This window comes from Equus asinus, chromosome 8, assembly GCF_041296235.1.
Source record: "Equus asinus isolate D_3611 breed Donkey chromosome 8, EquAss-T2T_v2, whole genome shotgun sequence".
Taxonomy (NCBI): Eukaryota; Metazoa; Chordata; class Mammalia; order Perissodactyla; family Equidae; genus Equus; species Equus asinus.
Window position 1 is genome coordinate 54,687,910 of NC_091797.1, and position 18,395 is coordinate 54,706,304.

The 18,395-nt window shown below is 46.1% G+C and overlaps 1 long non-coding RNA gene across 1 annotated transcript in view; it reads left to right on the plus strand.

The window, feature by feature from the left end:
* The window catches only part of LOC139045883 (uncharacterized), a 67,557-nt gene that overhangs the window by 34,577 nt on the left and 14,585 nt on the right, over nucleotides 1-18,395 (plus strand). The window contains exon 2 of the long non-coding RNA XR_011505184.1: nucleotides 6,430-6,558. This is a non-coding gene — a long non-coding RNA (uncharacterized lncRNA). The remainder of the gene's footprint in view (nucleotides 1-6,429; nucleotides 6,559-18,395) is intronic.

The window sequence follows — 18,395 nt, forward strand, 5'->3', positions numbered from 1 at the left end:
GTTCAGTGCCTGGCACAGAGTAAATTTGGTTCCATCTTTACCTGACTTCTGATCCTTGGCTTGTTCATCCTTTCCAGCCCTGTAATGATCCTTTGGACCCACTGACTGCTGTTGCTTTCTCAGCTGGATCGAAGGATGTTCTCTGGAGACTTTGTTCTGGAAAACAAAATATGCAGCCTCAGATGGTTGGCTGAAGACAGTGATCCTAAAGATCCCGGCTTGTTTGGGCTTAATCATCTACGGTGGCGCTGATGTTTAACTGCTGATGCGTCTGTGTTTCACTTCCCCCACTAGATTCTAATTCGTGTGAAGTACATAGTGCTTCCTATTTCCTTGCCATCCACAGTGCCTGGCGCCTGAGGCGAAAGCATGGTCTAATGGGAAGGGCCTGGAACGCAGCTCAGCGATTCACCGCAACGTCAGCTTGGATGAGTTGCTTGACCTCTCTGAGCTCCAGCTTCCACATTTGCACAATAGGACTCATATTACCTATTTCACAGGGTTCTTGGGCATTTGGTGGTATCTCGGCTGGCTGAGACCTAAGACACAGCAGTGCCAACATTTAGTGTTAGGTGGCCCTCATGGGGTTTTTTTTGTGTGCTTTATATAGATGAAACCTCTCTAACTAGCATGGAATGTTAAGGGACACTTAGACGGAGGTTCAGCCCCATCCTTTGATTTGCACGGGCTCCAGGAGGTTTTTGGGAAAGAATGTAAGCCCCGCCCACAACCAGGATTCAGAAGTAAACAGGCTGCAGGTAGGGACAAGTGATTACTATTGCTATGACTGGTTGAAATCGTCTTACTATATGACAGATTCTACTGTAAGCAATTAACATATATAGACTCTTTTCATCTTCCTAATTATGAAGGAGGCCAGTTTTTCACTTTGGAAACTGAGGCACAGAGAATTTAAGTAACTTCTCCAAGGCTACACAGCTGGTAAGTGGCAGAGCTGGGCTTGAGAGCCGCACAGTCTGGAGCCACGCTCTTAACCGTTACACCATATGGCTCTAATTGAACTAACTCCCTGCCACAGTGCCAACACACCCGGGGCAGGAGAAGCGGTGGTGAAAATAGAGCTCTTTATTACTGGAAACATAATACACTCTCCGGGGGAAAGCTTTCTCAGAGAGTTAAGTGGTAAAACTGAAGTCACTGTAGCATGAGAGGCCCCCTGCCCCTGTGTCAAAAAGGCTGGCTATTCAAGGAGGAAGGGGCTTCTTCCTATTGGATGGAGAGAGAGGTAAGTCTTGGAGACTGGCAGGCAGCCAGTCTTCAGAAAGCAGCGGCAGCAGGGGGACTGGGCACACGGGACCAGGACCTCTGTGGTTTGGGGTCGATTAGGTGGCCCAAATGCAGCGTTGGCCTCCTTATTAAAGGTCTGTAGATAATGGTGAGGAACTTGGCGTGCCAGCAGCTGAGAACTATAGCTCAGACACCAGGGCAGCACATTCCCTTTAACTCCTTTTAAGACTTCTGTGTCACAGTGTATCCAAGGAAGAGGAAATGCACAAGCCATGTCTCGAGTTCAAAGAACACTTATAAACGGATCCCGACTTGTGACCAGGATCAAGAATCAAAACGTAACCAGCACCCAGAAGTACAACTCTGTTTGTCCTCCCCAAAGCCCCAGTGCATGGTGGTATATTCTAGTTGTAAGTCCTTCTAGTTCTTCTGGGTGAGCTACCGCCATGGCGTGGCTACTGACTGACAGGAGGTATGGTTCTGCAACAGGGAAACGAACCATGGCATCGCTGAGAGCGCCGAACTTTAACCACTAGGCCAGCAGGGCTGGCTCTGGAGCTGCCGCTTTTGCCCCCTTCCCATCATCCTTACTCAAGGACTCCACTATCCTCACTTCTAAAGCCTTGGGTTCACTTTGACTGATTATAATCTTTTTTTCACCATCATTCTAATTGCTTTATTGAGTTGAAAAATTTTGCAAACTGATGAAATATGTGTGTGAAAAGAGAGAGATGTAGTTTTTTATGAAATTTAAGCTGAATGCTTTAGTAAAGACTAAATAAAGGCAGTTGCTAAAAAATTGCTATGAAGGTAAGTGTAGGTGAGACAAGCATAAAAGATTGGGGAAAAGAATAAAAATCTCAAGGGGTACTACGCTAAGATTGCTTTGCGAGTGTCCTTGAACTTTTGTTTGGCCTTCAGGAAATCAAAACTGGCAATCGTAGGCAAGGCGTTATGGTTGTGGTTTAAGAAAAGAAAACAACTTAGAACATCAACGAATGGACCCACATTTAAAAAAATAAAATAAAGCCTTAGCCCAACATCAAAATATTGGTGCATGCATATACATTTTTAGGTTTTGATATAAAATAAAATGTTAGTGAGTGCTTCATTTTGAATGATTCCCCACTTTAGTGGATTCTTTTTTCCCTCCAGCTTCATTGAGATATAGTTGACATATAACGTTGTGTAAGTTTGAGGTGTTCCATGTGATGATTTGATACGTGTATGCATTGTGATATGTTTACCATAATAAGGTTAGTTAACACATCCTTCATCTCACATGAGTACCATTTTGTTGTTATGGTGAGGACATTTGACTTCTACTCTCACAGCAACTTTTAAGAATACAGTAGAGTATCGTCAACAGTAGTCACCATGCTGTACATTAGATCCCTGGATCTTATTCCTCTTAGACTGGAAGTCTGTACCCTTTGTACAACATCTCCCCATTTCCTCCACTCCCCAGTCCCTGGCAACTACTGTTCTACTCTCTATTTCTGTGAGTTTGGCTTTTTTAGACTCCACATATAAGTGACATCATGCAGCATTTGTCTTTGTCTGACATCTCACTTAGAGTATTGCCTTCAAGTTTCAACCATGTTGTTGTAGACAGCAGGATTTCCCTCTTTTTTATGGCTGAATAATATTCCATGATATATAGAAAAATATATACACAACATTTTCTTCACGCATGCGTTTGTCTATGGACAATGTCTTGACTATTGTGAATGATGCTACAGTGAACGCGGGGGTGCAGATGTCTTTTCAAGACAGTGATTTCATTTCCTTTGGATATATACTCAGAAGAAGGATTCTTGGATCATTTTGATTTTGATCTTTATATAAATGGAATCATTCTTGTGTTTTCTTTTGTGTCTTGCTTCTTTCGCTCAACTTTATGTTGGTGCTATTTATCCATATTGTTGTGGGGAGATGCTGTTCATTCATTTTCATTGTGGCTCAGTATTCCACTGAGTAAATACACCACAACATTTTCATCCATTCTATTGTCGATGGGTATTGGGCATAGTTTCCATTTTGGGGCCCCCTCCCCTTTGAGGACTCATAGAAAGACTCATGAAGGGGAAGGGTTGAGAGCCTTTACTGGTGGAATTAGCAGCCAATTCTTATGGTAATCACCTTACGACTCACAGCAGAGGATTCTCAGAAATATTTGGAGGAGAGGACCACTGGAAAGCACAAGCCAGGACCTGGAGTACTGAATGTGGAGGGTTGACTGTAAATTTTCCTTTATTTGTAATCACCTTCTGGAGAAGCCTACTACACGTGGGTTAGGAGGATTGGAAGCAATATATGAAACACCTCACCCAGCACCAAGTAGGTACGCAATAAATGGAAGCTGTGGATGTTACTATGCATGCACAGAATAGCCACTGCTAACTTTATGAATCAATCTCCATGTGTAACAAAAATGGGACATGGTAACAAGAAAGAGAAAGGTGTGTGAAAAGTAAAATGTGGTCCAAGTGGTACTGTTGCCATCCTCGCTGGAGACCATAGAGGCCTACAGCAAACTGGGGGGGCTTCAGGCACAGAACAGAGACGTGAAGTCTGTAGAAAGTTCTATCCAACCCCTTCATTTTAGACATGAGCACACATTGGCCTAGAGAGTTCTGTGGCTTGCCTCTGGGAGCCTTGAGTGGCCACTTCAGCTTAGAATGGCAGAACCAGGAGTCCTGGTGGAAGAAGCAAAAGGAGAACACTTCACCCAAAGATGCAGGGGTGGGGAGGGGGCAGTTCGTTAGTTCACAAAGTCAATTTGTTGAAGGTTAGGGTAGCAGATAGCCTCAGGATAATTTGGAATCAGCATCTGGAATGTTCTAGGACTCTCCTCTCGTCTCTCAATTGGGTTTTTCCTCTCATAAGGCTTTCTTCACAAAGCTGGAAGTAGGGCTGCAGATGGCTCTTGGCATCTTAGCTTCACTACCAAAGAGGGACCATCTCTCTCCCTCAGTCCCTACAACCAGGGAAAGGCTCTGATTGGTCAGGCTGGGCCTTCCATTTTCCCTTGTGTCTTGGGGAGGGATGGTGTGGAGTGTTTTAATTGGCAACCTCCTTTAGAACTGTTTTTTTGGCGAGGAGAAACATTGCCCCCAAAGAAGCCAGGAAGAAAAAACTCCACGTATGCATTGTTTCAGCTAAGAAGCTTTGAGTTGCAAGTGACAAATTCTGACTTAACTAATTTAAACAACAAAGGCAATTAGTTGGTTCACATAACTGAACAAGTTCAAGGTAGGTCCTAGCTTCAGGAGTGTTTTGATCAGGTGCAGGCTCTTTTTAGTCCATTATTGCCTTTTGTTGGATATTTCCTGCTGTGTGTGTTTGTCTGTTTCATCTTCAGGGTAGCTTCCAGAACAAGGAATGTTATGCATGTCTTCAGCTGAAGTCCTGAGATCAATCTGATTGGCCTAGGTTGGGTCGCAGGCCTAGCCCTGACCCATTTTGTTGTGGTCAGGTGATGGAATACACTAACTGGCTTTTCCTAGGTCACTTGGTCCACCTCTGCAGCTGTGGTAGAATTGGTTTCCCCAGAAGGGGAAAGCATGGATGCTAGGGTGGAGGAGCAACCAATAGGAACCCACTTTATCACTAAAAGATAAAGGGAGGTTAAAGAAATTACCCCAAATCGCACATCTAGTAAATAGTGGTTATAAGATCTGACCTAAAGTCCATCTGATCTCCAAGGTCATAAGCATTTGATTAGACTTCCTCTCATACAAATCTGTTCCTGTTATCTAGTGCTGTATTCCACATGGCCCCAAACATAGTAGCTTAAAACAAGAACAAATTATGATTTCTCACAATTCTGCAATCTGGGCTGAGCTCAGCCAGGCAGTTGTTCCATTCCATGGGATGTCTGCCAGGGCTGGAATATCCAAGATGGCTTTTTCACGCAGATGCCTGGTGCCTTCACTGGGATGGCTGGAAAAGCATTCATCTCTCCACCTGGGCTCACCAGTAGGATAGATGGACTTCTTCACATGGTGGTCCAGGCCTCCAAGAGCAAGCATTCCTTCCAAAAGTATAAGCCTCTGCTTGTGTCACCCTTGCCAATTTTCACTGGCCAAGGCAAGTCTCATGGCCAAGCCCAGAGTCCATGTGGGAGGAGTCTGCACAAGGTTGTGAATATCAGAAGGCATAGGTTATTGGAGGCCACTCAATGTAATGACCCCGTGACCTACTTTTGTCCCCTTCCACCAACATGGAAACTATTCTGTAACAAGACAAGGAGCAGAAAGCTCTTTTTTAACTTCTCTATTCTTTAAAGGAAATTACTATCCATAATTAGTCCAATCAAGGATGCACCATCCCATCAGACGTGGGGTGTGGCTGCATGGCTGTCCTACAGTGGGGTCTGCTGACAGCTCTGCAGCTAATGGCAGTTGCAGTTTCCATTACGACCTGGCTTTCACAATATAAATTGTCCTACATGTGCACTTTGGAGTATGGAGTTTTATTTTTATTTGGTTTTGTTTTTTAAACATGGGCTGAACTTTAAGTTGTTTGACTTGGGTTTTCCCCCCTTAGGTTTTATTTTGAGAGCTTTACATGTCTAAAGCCACGGTAGGACACCATACATTTCATCATCTTTTTCCGACACCCAAAGCGTATGTTTTACTTTTGGCATTCGGCTGGGGGGAAGAAAGGAGAGTATTTCAGAGGAGAGGCCATTTGTCACCCACCCAGTGGTCTCCCATAAGGCCGTTGTGTGCTGTTCAACTAATAAATGTCTATTCTCTGCTTTCCCAAGGACCTGGATGACCTGTCTGCTTTTGACTGGTTGTAGGTATTCTGTTTCTTCTTTTGGTAACTATAGCAGATTTAAAATTGGTATCCCTTTTCCATAAAGCTTATCTTCCTCATTCTATTTCTTTCCTTCTCCCCTTCTAATGTAAAATAGTTCCAATATATTCAAGTTTCTAAACTGCAGGGTTAAAATTTGTCAAGCCCAATATTCTTAACACCATATGCATTTTTCTTTGAGGGGATGTAAGAGTATTTATTTTTATTTTCTTTTTCCTTTCAAGGGACATGGCACAACAATTTGCTTAATTCAACTCCACTTCTTTCCACAAATGGATGCCGTTTTAAGTTTAGTATTTTATTACCTCTCTCCTCTCATTTTAAATATCTGAGTTTTGCTCTTTTATCTTGTAGCTTGGCGTTTTTGGAGGAACATATTCTATTGATGTGTCCACCCCACTTCAGCTGTTTTTCTAACTCTGGTTTCCTGGCTCATAAAGAAGAAACAATTTGAGGGCATGGCATTCCTGATGACTCTCAGCGGTAAGTGTTTTGAAGTCAAATGATGATTCCTTCCAGTAGATTTCCAGACTATTTCAAATAGTGAGTCAAATCTCCATCCTAGTCTAGAATCAAAATTGAGTATCAAGTTCCTTTTTTGAGATATTGAAGCTTGGAGGATGCCATTAAAATACCTATAACTCTTGGTATCTCTGGATCTGCAGAGTGAATTTCCCAAGGGTTCATTAAGGACTGAGTATATGACAACCTGTGTACTGCTATCAACCTCAGCGAGCTTGTTGGTTTCTGGCTCAGTGCAGTTGAGAACCATTTGAAGGGATAAGATCACAGGACACTGTGAGATTATTTGGGGCCCTTGCCAGGTCCCTGGAACAAAGCAACTGATCGGTGTTCTAGCTGCATGCAAGTAAGATATGGACTCTTCCAGGGCTGGAAGGAATTTGACTTATCAAATCTATTCTCATTTATTAAATGATACTTTCCAGGTAAATGAGACTCTTGGCTTTGAACAATTTCCTGGATGATTTCCAACTTTGGTAGAGTTTAACCACCCCTTTTGGAAATCTAAGCCAAATTCTATAGAATTGTTGCTTAAGAGTTGATTAAGCCTCCATCTTGGTCTACGCTTGTTAGTGGTTGTGGGACACCCTGGCCAGGCCCATTTGTATAGAAAATTTTGCACCGGCGCTTCAGTGATTTGTGTTCCCACTCGACAGTGGAGGCTTGTTGCTTTCCCAGCCCATATAGATCTAGGCGGGGCCATCGGACTGACCAGCTGAGTTCTGGCCAATGGAATATGGGCAGACGTGATGAAACTACTTCCAGATCTGGCCCCCAAACCCTCCTGAGTGATCATGTATGTACATTCTCTCCCCAGAGATGCCAACTGATGTCAACTCCCAGGTACAGGGAATGGGAACTGTGGGTGGAAGACGGCAGAGCCTCTGTCAGCTGTGTCCAAAATGGCTGTGTGAACCGCATTCTGACTCCTTGGCTCCCTACCACATCCCCTGCCCCCGATCACTAGTCTCTGCCATTGGGCTTTGCGTGAGAAAAATTAAATGACTCTATATTTTGTTGAGCTCCTGAAAATCTGTAGTGTGCTAGGTACGGTGGAGAGCATTAGCTGAACTAATACGCAGGGGATTTCTTAACCTTCATGGGTGGCTGGTGATTACCTCCACCCTGGGCACAGTCCCGTGAGGAAAGTCAGGGGTCACTGAGAATCTCACTAGGACTTCTCTTTGGTGTGAGCTCTTCTTTCCTTTTCAAACTTGCTGAAGCTTGTGAATAGAAATGATTGATACCCTTAAGTTCCATTTCTGCCTTCCCCTGAACCGAGACCTGGTTTTCCAAACTGATCCTAAGACAAAATTGCTTTTTGACAGCTGTTTGCTCTTCTTTATGTAAGTGACAAACATTTCTTAAGCCCCTGTTATCTGTCTAGCCCTGAGCTGGGACTAAGAGAGATAGCAAAAAACACAGTTTCTCTTCCCAAAGATTTTATAAATTAAGTAGAGAAGCAGGAGATCCATATAGAAGTCAACCAGAGGATAGTGAGATGCCATATGGAAAGAGATTCTATAGGAATTCAGCAAAGGGAAAGATTCGTGTGGATTGGGGTTGGTTGCAGAAGCTACTAGCAGATATAAGAATTCTACTTGCCCTTGAAGGGAGTCTGGGCAATGGGGTATAGTGAGTAAGAATGGGTCCTGATGCAAAGTCTCATATGCCCTGCTTAGCACAGAAAGAACTCATCCCCTTTTCTCTGGAGCGGGGGAGTTAGGTCTGGCAAAGCTGAGAATTTGAGGTGACTGGAGAGGCCAGTGGGGTGGGGGAAATGACTACTATTTACACTCTATCTCACAAGGCTCCTCTGGGGAGAGGAGTGCAGGATGGAGACAGAGGAGCCCGTGGGCCGGTTTCCCTGTTCTAGGCCTTGGAGGGAACATAACTTTTCTGGAGGGCCCTGCCCATAGCACCCACTTCCCTCAACCAGTGGTGTGCTGAAGTCGACTTGTGTTGGCTTAGGACGGTCAATTGACAAATTTTCAGGAATTTTGTGAGCCAGTTGTTAAACACATCTATTATTATTATAAATTAAACTAGGTAAGTCTTATTTGAACTTATAATTAAACAAGTATATTAAAACAAAGACAATCAATACTTGAAACTCATCACTTCCCTGGTATTTGCTACTTTTTTCTATAATCTATGCTATGGAGGTTACTTACAACTATTGTAGCTGTAGGGTGGTCTTGTGGGTTGAATTGTGTCTCCCCAAACTCATATGTTAAAGTTTTAATCCCCAGTCTCAGAATGTGACCTTGTTTGGAAATAGGGTTGTTGTAGGTGTAATTAATTAAAATGAGGTCATTAGGGTGGGCCCCTCATCCAATATGCCTGGTGTCTTTATAAAAAGGGAAAATTTGGACGCACACAGGAAGAATACCAGGTGAACATAAAGGCAGAGATTGGGGTGATGCTGCAGAAGCCAGGGGCTGCCAAAGATGTCCAGCAAACCACCAGAAGCTAGGACAGAGTCACAGAGAGTCACGGAACAGATTCTCCCTCACAGTCCTCAGGAGGAACCAACCCACTGACACCTTGACCTGGGACTTCCAGCCTCCAGAACCGTGAGAGATTAAGTTTCTGTTGTGTAAGGCACCCCGTTTGAGATATTTTGTGATGGCAGCCCCAGGAAATGAACATAGGCTGACATACTATATTATGCAATGTGTGCTACAGGTCACGCCCTCTACCCGCCAACTCCTCATTCTTTGACTTCACGTTGATAGCTTGAAATCAGCCACAGGGTGCCACAAAATCTCGGTTTGATTCATTGTTTCTTTGATTGTCCAGAAAAGGTGTTGGTGAACTACAACCTGGGGGCCAAATCTGGGCCTCCACCTGTTTTCGTGGAAGTTCCATTGGAGCACAGCTGTGCCCATTCGTTCGTGTGTTGTCTGTGGTTGCTCCCACCCTGCAATGGCAGAGTGGCGTAGTTGTGACAGAGACCGCGTGGCTCACAGAGTTGACAATGTTTATTATCTAGCCTTTTGGAGTGAAAGTTTGCTGACCCTTGGCTTAGACTGAAGAAAGTGATGGAGGCGATGTCAAAAACACAGAGGAAACTTTACAAATGTGACTGTCTGTAGCCATTACCTTGTGATAGGACAAAAATTGAGAAAATATTCTTCCGGTATTTGAAAACGATTATCTGACTCTGCAAAGTAGTGGCTCTTATCTTTGGTGAATGAGTGAAGTTCTGACATAGATTTTCATCATTTTGCTTACCTCTTATTTGTTTATGCAAATAAAAAAATTAACCAACATTCATGTCAGAACTATAATTGTTTGTCAGTTGCAACCAGAGACTGGCTGCAGATACAAGAGTTTGTCAAAAATCAATGGAAGCCTCTGTGAGAATCAATCGGCGCTGTGGAATTTATTTGCCCGTACTGAATAACAACAAAGCTTATAGTAAACCTACGTGTCTATACTATACACACACGTTTCCTCCCCTGGAGAACCAGTGGTTGAACCTTTCCCAGCACACCACTTCCTCCATCCTCCGTGCGGCACCCTCCGCTGAGCAGAGGTCACCCAGTTCACGGGTCTGTTGCAATCTGACTTCGGCCTTGGCCTCCCCGCTGTGTAGATTTGGCTTGTCTGAGAGAGTGCTGTTGGTGGGAGCAATTGCAGTAGGAAAACTCAGTGTCACCAAGGAGCCTGGCCTGGCTAAAATCTGCTCTGGGTGAGGGGACCGCGAGTGCCAAGCGCTCACGGGTGGAGTGGGCCTTCTGACAGCCTGGGGCTCCAAGGTACATCTGAGTTTGGACCTGCTCCCAGCCGCGGGAGAAGTCCTTATGAAAGAGAGTGACAGGGTGAGGGGGCTGATTAGGAAGCCGGATTTGGTCACAACGTGAAGGACTTATAGGACAGGAAGAGCAGCTGCGGGCTGTCGCAATTCGCACTTTAGAAAACAGCCTCTGAACATCGTGGCCCTGCCTGAGGCGTGTTTGCTGGCACTTGTAAGGAAGACTTGCAAAATGTTAAGAAATGGGATCTTTGCTTGATTGTGGAAGTCTCAATGGACCCTCAGAGCCTGCAAAACAGAAAACTAGAAAAGCGGTTCTGAAAAGCTTGGCCAAATGGCAGTCATGTGGCTTTCTCCATCCCTCTGCTGCTTTCTGGATGCCTGGCAGAAATGAAGAAATAGTTTTTTAGTAAACTTTTTCTTGACGACAACCAGATATGGATGGAAGGCCTTGCTTTAAAACTGAGACTGCGTATTTGTGGTGAATTAGGATGGCCTTGGGGCTCCATGAGACTATATCGGGCGGGGCCTCCTGCAGCTCCTTGGGTTCACCCCTCACAGAGCATTTTAACCCCTGCCCAGCCTTCCCTGGCCCTGGCCAATAGCTGCCTGTGACTTTGCTAACCTTTCAGCCCCCGGCGAGGCAGTCACTTCAACCAGCGTCTTCTCACGCATCTCTCGCCCTGCGGAACTTCTCCCCAGGCTGCTCTCACTTGCCTCTTCCTTCTGGGCCCAGGTTTGATTCCGGGAGGAAGATTTAAGGAAGTCTAGTTTGACACTCTGGCCCGCAGCCCCCAGGCCTCAGTCTGCTCTCTGCCTGCTGAGTTGGGCCCAGTACTGGTTACTGGGTGTGTGCCTTTGTCCTGAGGCAAGGTGGGACAGGTCTGTCCCCGGGAGCCCCACTCAGTGCTACAGATCCCGAAGAACTGGAGTGTGGACTTATTCAGGCCAATCTCCCTGTGGCCTTTGGAAATGGATTCCTGGCCCTGATTCCTACCTTACCTGCTGACAGATGTTCGGATAATGGCCTACCTACGTGCCTTCCCACATCTCCCATTGTGACCTCTTGCTAGATTTTTCTTTTCTTCCCTCTGTATTGCACTTCAGGGATGCAGTAGAATAGACAATAACTTTGAAATCCACCAGGTTTGGGCTTAAATATATGATTTGTCGCCAGGTAGCTGTGTGGTCTTGGGCAAATTACTTAACCTCTCTGAACCACAGTTTCTTTGTAAAAAGGAGATAAGGTATCAGGTTGTTCTGAGGATTAAAAGTGATAACATAGTTGGAGAGTCTGTTATTTACTACTACAACCTTGAGAGGTGAAGGTCTTTATTTATTACTATGCCCTTGAGATCCATTGACTGAGATGCTGCTCAAATGCACATTCTGATTCAGTGGTTCTGGGGCTGGGCTGGGATTCTGCCTGTTTAAGAAACTCCCAGGTGACGTTGATGCTGCTGGACCCTAGACCACACTTTGAATAGAAAGACATGACATTGACATTGACTCCCTTCCAAGCACTCCCTTTGGCCTCCAGCTCCCCTCCTTCAGGCCAGAGGCTCCTGATCTGCCCTTTCCTGCCTCTCTGTCCAGCTCTGTCAGGAGGTATGTCCCTGACCTCCATAACCTGGGGGGACTAGAACCAGGGAAGAACTCTTCTCTTCATAGAGGAAGAAGGGAACCGTGGCCATGTGCGGTGGGGAATTCAAGAGGACAATGAACAGGAAGGACGCAGTGACAGGTATTTAGCAGGAGCAGGTGTGTGAGCGCCCTTTCATCTATTTAGTTTGTCTTAAGAATTTTAACGTGTTTTTGAAACTTATGATGAAGGAACCCTAGAGAGCTGGGGTGTGAAAAAAATTTGGAGGGAGGTCAAGCCTCTGTCTCTGAGCTGATAGACACTGTAGAAAAATGGCAAGAGGGAAGGCGAAAAACAGTGAGGAAGTGTGTGTATTTGCGATCTCACTGGTTTTCATTCCTGAAAATGTGCCTTTTCTTCTCCTTCTTTACGTTTTCCTCGCTGAATGCCTTTGTGTGAAAGCTTTGGATGTGCGGCTCTCCTTGATCCAGGTGTCCAAATCCCCCGCCTTCTCCGAGGCCCAGCTCAGCGGGCACATCCTTAGTTAACCCGCTGATCAAAGCATAACAGGGGTTCTCCAGGCCATCCAGCCCAGGGTGTAAGGCTATCCAAGTGCCGGGAACCCAGTGGCTGCCTGACTCACCCGTCAGCTCATTGCTACATCTCCAGTACTGCCGGGCTCTGCCGCAGGTGGGAAGGGTGGGGTCCAGCAGGGGGCCTCTCAGGGTTTGTAAATGGCGGTAACAGTGATGGAGACACCACAGCAGCTACCAGAACCAGAAGCCACACAGCTGATCTGGCTGCTGTCGGTGCCTTCTGTCTCCTCCAAGGAGGCCTCCTGGTGGGAGCCTGTGTGATTCTCCCTCTGTTTCACCCCCTCTGGGTCAGAGCGGGTGGTTGAGGGGGTGGGGAATTTCCATTCTCCCTCCCCCCACACCAGGCCACACCCTGGGTCAGGACGACAACAGAGCTTTCAATGGACCTGTTTTTCACTTCATCTTCCCCTTCTCAGGAAGCTGGCAGCGGTCTAAAGGCAGGTGGCCTGGAAGAGTTTATCTTCCAGTTCTCTGCTGGGCCTTTAAGGGCAGTGACCCTGTTCTGCTGTCAGAGGGTCTTCATCAAGGGACTCCTTGTTGGTGTCCAAATGGACAGTATTTTGCCCTTCCCATGAGGCTTCTCAATTGCTCGTGCAAATTGAGTGGCTCTCTTCTCTCTTGCAGGTGGCACTCGGATTAGGCCAGCCTGTTTGAAACTCCTTGAGAGAAGTTTGCAGCCTCTCCACATCCTGAAGCATGTCTGTGTTCTGAACTTCTATGACATATTTATCATCTCTGCTTTCTTTTCTTTTTTCTTTTGAGGAAGATTAGCCCTGAGCTAACATCAGCTGCTGATCCTCCTCTTTTTGCTGAGGAAGACTGGCCCTGAGCTAACATCTGTGCCCGTCTTCCTCCACTTTATATGTGGGACGCCTACCACAGCATGGCTTTTGCCAAGCGGTGCCACATCTGCACCTGGGATCCAAACCGGCAAACCCTGGGCTGCCAAAGCGGAACGTGCCAACTTAACCGCTGCGCCATCGGGCCGGCCTGTATCATCTCTGTTTTCTAGTCTAGTCCTGTATACACATGCATTATCTTGAAGACCAGGATGGATCATCCTTGAGGGCAGGATTTGTGCCTGATCTTTAGATCATTTGCATTGGCAGTATTCAAAAATACATACTCGATGAGTGACTGGGAAATTGGGATGCTTTTAAACCACAGCAGTCCCATTAAGCCAGTCTCATTTAGATCTGGAATTGATATTTTTGTGCCATCTTTGGCTCGTCCCAGCTACTAGAAACTCTTGAACCTTTTTGTGCAGTTGTGATGGGCAGATACACCATTTGCTGTACCGCATAGATCTTAGGAAAAATATCATCAGACCATTTTCAAAGTCAAAAGCCAAACAGTTTAGTATCTGGAAATACAGGATAGGGGCCAGCCCAGTGGCACAGCAGTTAAGTGTGCACGTTCCACTTCGGCAGCTCGGGGTTCGCCAGTTTGGATCCTGGGTGCAGATGTGGCACTGCTTGTCAAGCCATGCTGTGATAGGCGTTCCACATATAAAATAGAGGAAGATGGGCACGGATGTTAGCTCAAGTCCAGTCTTCCTCAGCAAAAAGAAGGAGGATTGGCAGCGGATGCTAGCTCAGGGCTAATCTTCCTCAAAAAAAAAAAAAAAAAAAAAAGAAATACAGGATTTTTCCCAAGCTCTAAGACTGGAAAATGAAGCTGGGATGCCAAACATTTGTTTTAAAATTCTTTAAACATATAATTGATATTTCTTATTTTTTGTGGTTTGGAAACAATTCTCTGCAGAGCTGGAGAAGAGCTCCCTCTGACCCTGGCAGTGGACTCAGGCCACCATGTCCCATGAGTATTGGAGAGTCATCCTGCCTGAGTCTGGAAGTTGCTCTGTTCCTGCTCATCAGTAGCCGGAGCAACTGATGGGGACGGAAGTGTGGGCCTCCTTCAGAGCTGTTAAAAAATCAATGACGCTGGCGGAGAAAAAAAAGGGTGGGGAAGGAGGTCAATATGGATCATAAATGCGAGCATCTTTTTCATTCACTGCTTCCTAGCCTGTCCCCGCCCCTAGGCCAGCTCCCACACAGGATCGTCACCAAGAGCGGGTTTAAATTTGCTTTAACTGGTAAGACCCCAAGCTCCAGTGTGGCCGTAAATCAGGGGCTGGAGGTGCAGCAGCTGGAACTCAATGGGATTACCCTATCTTGTGACCCGCTGAGCGAGCTGACTGAGGAGCAGTCCCTGTATCCACTGCTGGGGACACTAAAATTGTCCTGCACTGTGTCAGCTGCAAAGGTTTCATATCGCGTTATGGCTTTGTGTTGTCTTGGTGGCTCCGGAGTTGCTAACTCAGGGCAGTTGGCCGACGTTCTGGGGGAAGGAGTGGCTTCTCTGGGCTGTCTGCTCTTCCCCGTCCCTTCAAACTTCGCTTCCCAAGTGGAGTTTCGGCAGCAGATTTAGCCGGTGGCCCTGTTTGCACGTGTCACCTTTCTGTAGCAAAGCTCCTTTTCCTAGCTCCCCCTCAGTGCCTCTCAGACCTTCATTTTAAACCAATCTCTGGGCATCTCTTCAGGGCCCAGCGACTCTGGAGACAGCCACTCTTGGATCACGGGCTTGAAGTCGGGGTGGACATATGTGGAAGCGTGGCGGTTGTTTAAATTTTTGATCTCCAAAAGAGTTAATTAACATGCCCCCCACACAGAGAGAGGAAAAATTTTTCTTTTTTTCCTTTCTTTGAAGCTGCCAGCTCTTCTTGGCCAAGCAGCTCGTTTTATTAAGTTTAAATGCATCTCTGCCTTGTAAGGAAAGGAGACTATAGTCCATTTGCTTGTAGTAACTGAAGAGACCAGGCACTTCCTGGGCCCCAGTGTCCTCCTGAGATTTCTGGTTTCCACTGGAGGCGTGTTGATCTTTATTCCTTACGCTGGGGTTTTGTAATAATGCTATTTTGGAATCAGGCGACTAGATTCCATATTACAAGGAGAGCTCTCTTGGCATTTCAGCTGTTTATCGGCCAACAGAGACCCAGCACCTACTAGGCACAGGTGCTCTGTGCTGAGGACGTCGAGATGAGTGACATGCTCCTACCCTGGAGAAGCTCCGGGAGCCCTGAGGGAGAGAGTTATGTAAACTGTGGATTGTAACTTCACACGATAAGTGCAGGTGTGCATCTATTTGTAAAATGCATGTTTCCAGGCCCTGCCAGGCTGTGGGTACAGATGAGGTCAATTCACCATCCAAATTCGAATTTCACTCCCCCGGAACGCAGCCCCTCAGCCGGTTATTTCTGTGTGTCCTTGGGGTCTCTCTCGGATGCTCTTTGGCTCGGCCTCCTGTGATGTCCCTTGTGCCCAAATCCGCTCCTGGACTTTGCCTTCCAGTTGCCAGTATTCCGCCAGAGGTCTGTCTGCCGGCGCTCTGCAGGCTCGGCCAACTGGGCCCACATTCCTTGTGACTTTCCTGAGCTGAGCCACTTTGTGTTCCCGGTGTGAGAGGAGAGAACACTGCTCTCTATTTTGGGTCACATTTTGTCACCGCGGCCTGGAGCAATGTGGCTTGTGCTTCTGTGTCTCACACAGTCATTTGAGAAGACAGCTCCTTCGGTTCCTGCCTGCGGCTTCTTCCACGGAACTTAGGTCTGAATCCACGGGGCTGTGTCCGGGGCCCAAAATCTCTGACAAGCACAGTGAGCACCTCCTCGCTAACATCGCTCCCACCACAGGAACTGCACAAATATCTCTTACCCTCTTTCCCGCCATGCATCACTTCCTCAAGCAGACAGCTTCTGCTGGCCACTTGTCGCCATTTCTCAGACAGGCCCAGGTTGAATTCCTCTTAAATGTGTCTTTTCTTCCTGCTCGCACCATTTTATTTCTGGTCCTCATTCCCTCACCTGGATCACTGCCGTAATTTCCTAATTAGCTTCACTGCTTCTGGTCTCTTCTGCCCTCTACCCTGTACTCAGAGTTACTTCAATAAATGACCATCCTTGAACGGGGTCCGGGGGGAATCTGCCTCCTGCAGAATTTCTCTTGCTAGTTAGAGCAAGGTCCCAGGATATCACTAAAATCCCATTGCTAGTTATTGGCCTTTTCAATATTTTTACGTATGTGTTTTCTACTTTACCGGGTTTCAAACAGAATTCGACAGTTTCTATTAATCGTTCCAGTTATTCCCAATGCATCAGTATCAAGAGGAAATGGCCGTTTAGGATGAACATTTTTATTTGTTCTACCTATTTGTTCCATGTTCTTATTTGTTCTATGAAATTCGAAAGGATTAGAACTCTTTTGGAGAAGTTAATCCTGACCAAATTACAAAAAGAAGGATTGGATTTAGGCCAACCATAACTCCATTTGCCATGGGCTTCAAGACCCGTATCTGCAATGGATTTGCTGGAGGATGCCGTCCTGCCTGGTGTGTGACGCTTATGGATTGGTGGAAACCACTGGACAAATAGGTGCAAGAAGTCGGGGTCTTAATTAGGCAGCATTGAACGAGTCAACTGTGATACAAGAAATCAGGAAACTGAGACTTCCTCAGAGAGTTGGCTTTTAATACGGACTAGTGCAAAAAACTACAACAATAAAAACATTTAAAAAATGTTTCGCTAAGGCCGGAAAGAGCCATAAGTGCTTCTTACACATTGACACTTAGGACAATTTTAATAGAATGCATACAATTCAGATTTTTCTCACTGTTTTCATTTCGAAGGGAAGACTGCACTTCAGGAAGCTCTTTTCTTAGTATGTGTTCCACCAGATGTGGGGACTCACGTGGGAGATGTTAGAGGCCGGGGGCCAGGTCACTCCCAAATCAAGATGACATCAACATAGGGGAGGAAGAAGTTTCCCTCGGCCCCCTTAGGGTCCCTGCTTAGGTCTGAAAATCAAACTGATAAAGAGAAATTAATAGGAGATAAGCATACAAATTGATTTCTATGTTTTATGTGATATAGGAGCCTATAGGAAGATAGAGAAGGATACAAGGAAATGAAGATTTGAAGAAATGGTTAAACCTGGGTGTATTTATGCTGGGTTTGATGAAGAGTGGACGGTCTTGGAAAGATCTGACAGGACAAAGGGTACTTGGCAAGTGTAGTGAACTGGGGGCGCTGAGCAAGGCCTGTGTGCGCAGATCCTTCTCGTCTTTGGGATGAGGATGCTCCCTTCCTCCAGGGGTGGGGAAGGCCCCTCTCACGTGAGGGTCTAATGCCTGCTTCCGGGGGAGAGGCAGGAGGAAGGTCAGAGCGAACTTCCTGCTTCTGCCGTTTTCTCAAACTCCTTCAGCTTGAAATATTCAGTATGCAAGGTGCCAGATTTTGGGGTAGAGTGTTAGGAACCTCGTCACTAAGCGTATCGCTCAAAGACAAGGAAGCCAGGATCTTGGTGAAGGAGGCAGCCACGTTCATCTCCTTTCTCAAACAAAGAAAGTGTCATCATCTCCTTACAGCACTTTGTTGTAAGGTAAAGACTGATTATAGAACGAGATCCTGGCAGGCTGTAGACAAGCAAATCTCCACAAGGGGAGAGGAAATTGCCCTTGTGTCTGAAGGATGGACGGGGTTTAGACAGCATATTCTTAGCGAGGACAAGTGAAGTGGGAGTGGAAATGAGAATGGATTCCCAAGACAGTGAGGTCAGGGGCCTTGCCATTGAAGAAGGTACTGTTGGAAAATAGTAGGAAGCTACACTTCTAGACAGGGTAGGACTTTATTACTGAGGGTCACGAAAGCCAGGAAAAGAAGCTTAGCTTGAACGCTGCAGGAAGCTGGGAGCCATGGAAACAATAATGAGACAGTTTTGGAGAGGAAAAGCCTGGGTTTCAGGGTGCTGTAATTTGAGACGCAAGGGGTAGGTGAATATGGTTGCATCTGAACGACTATGTGAGA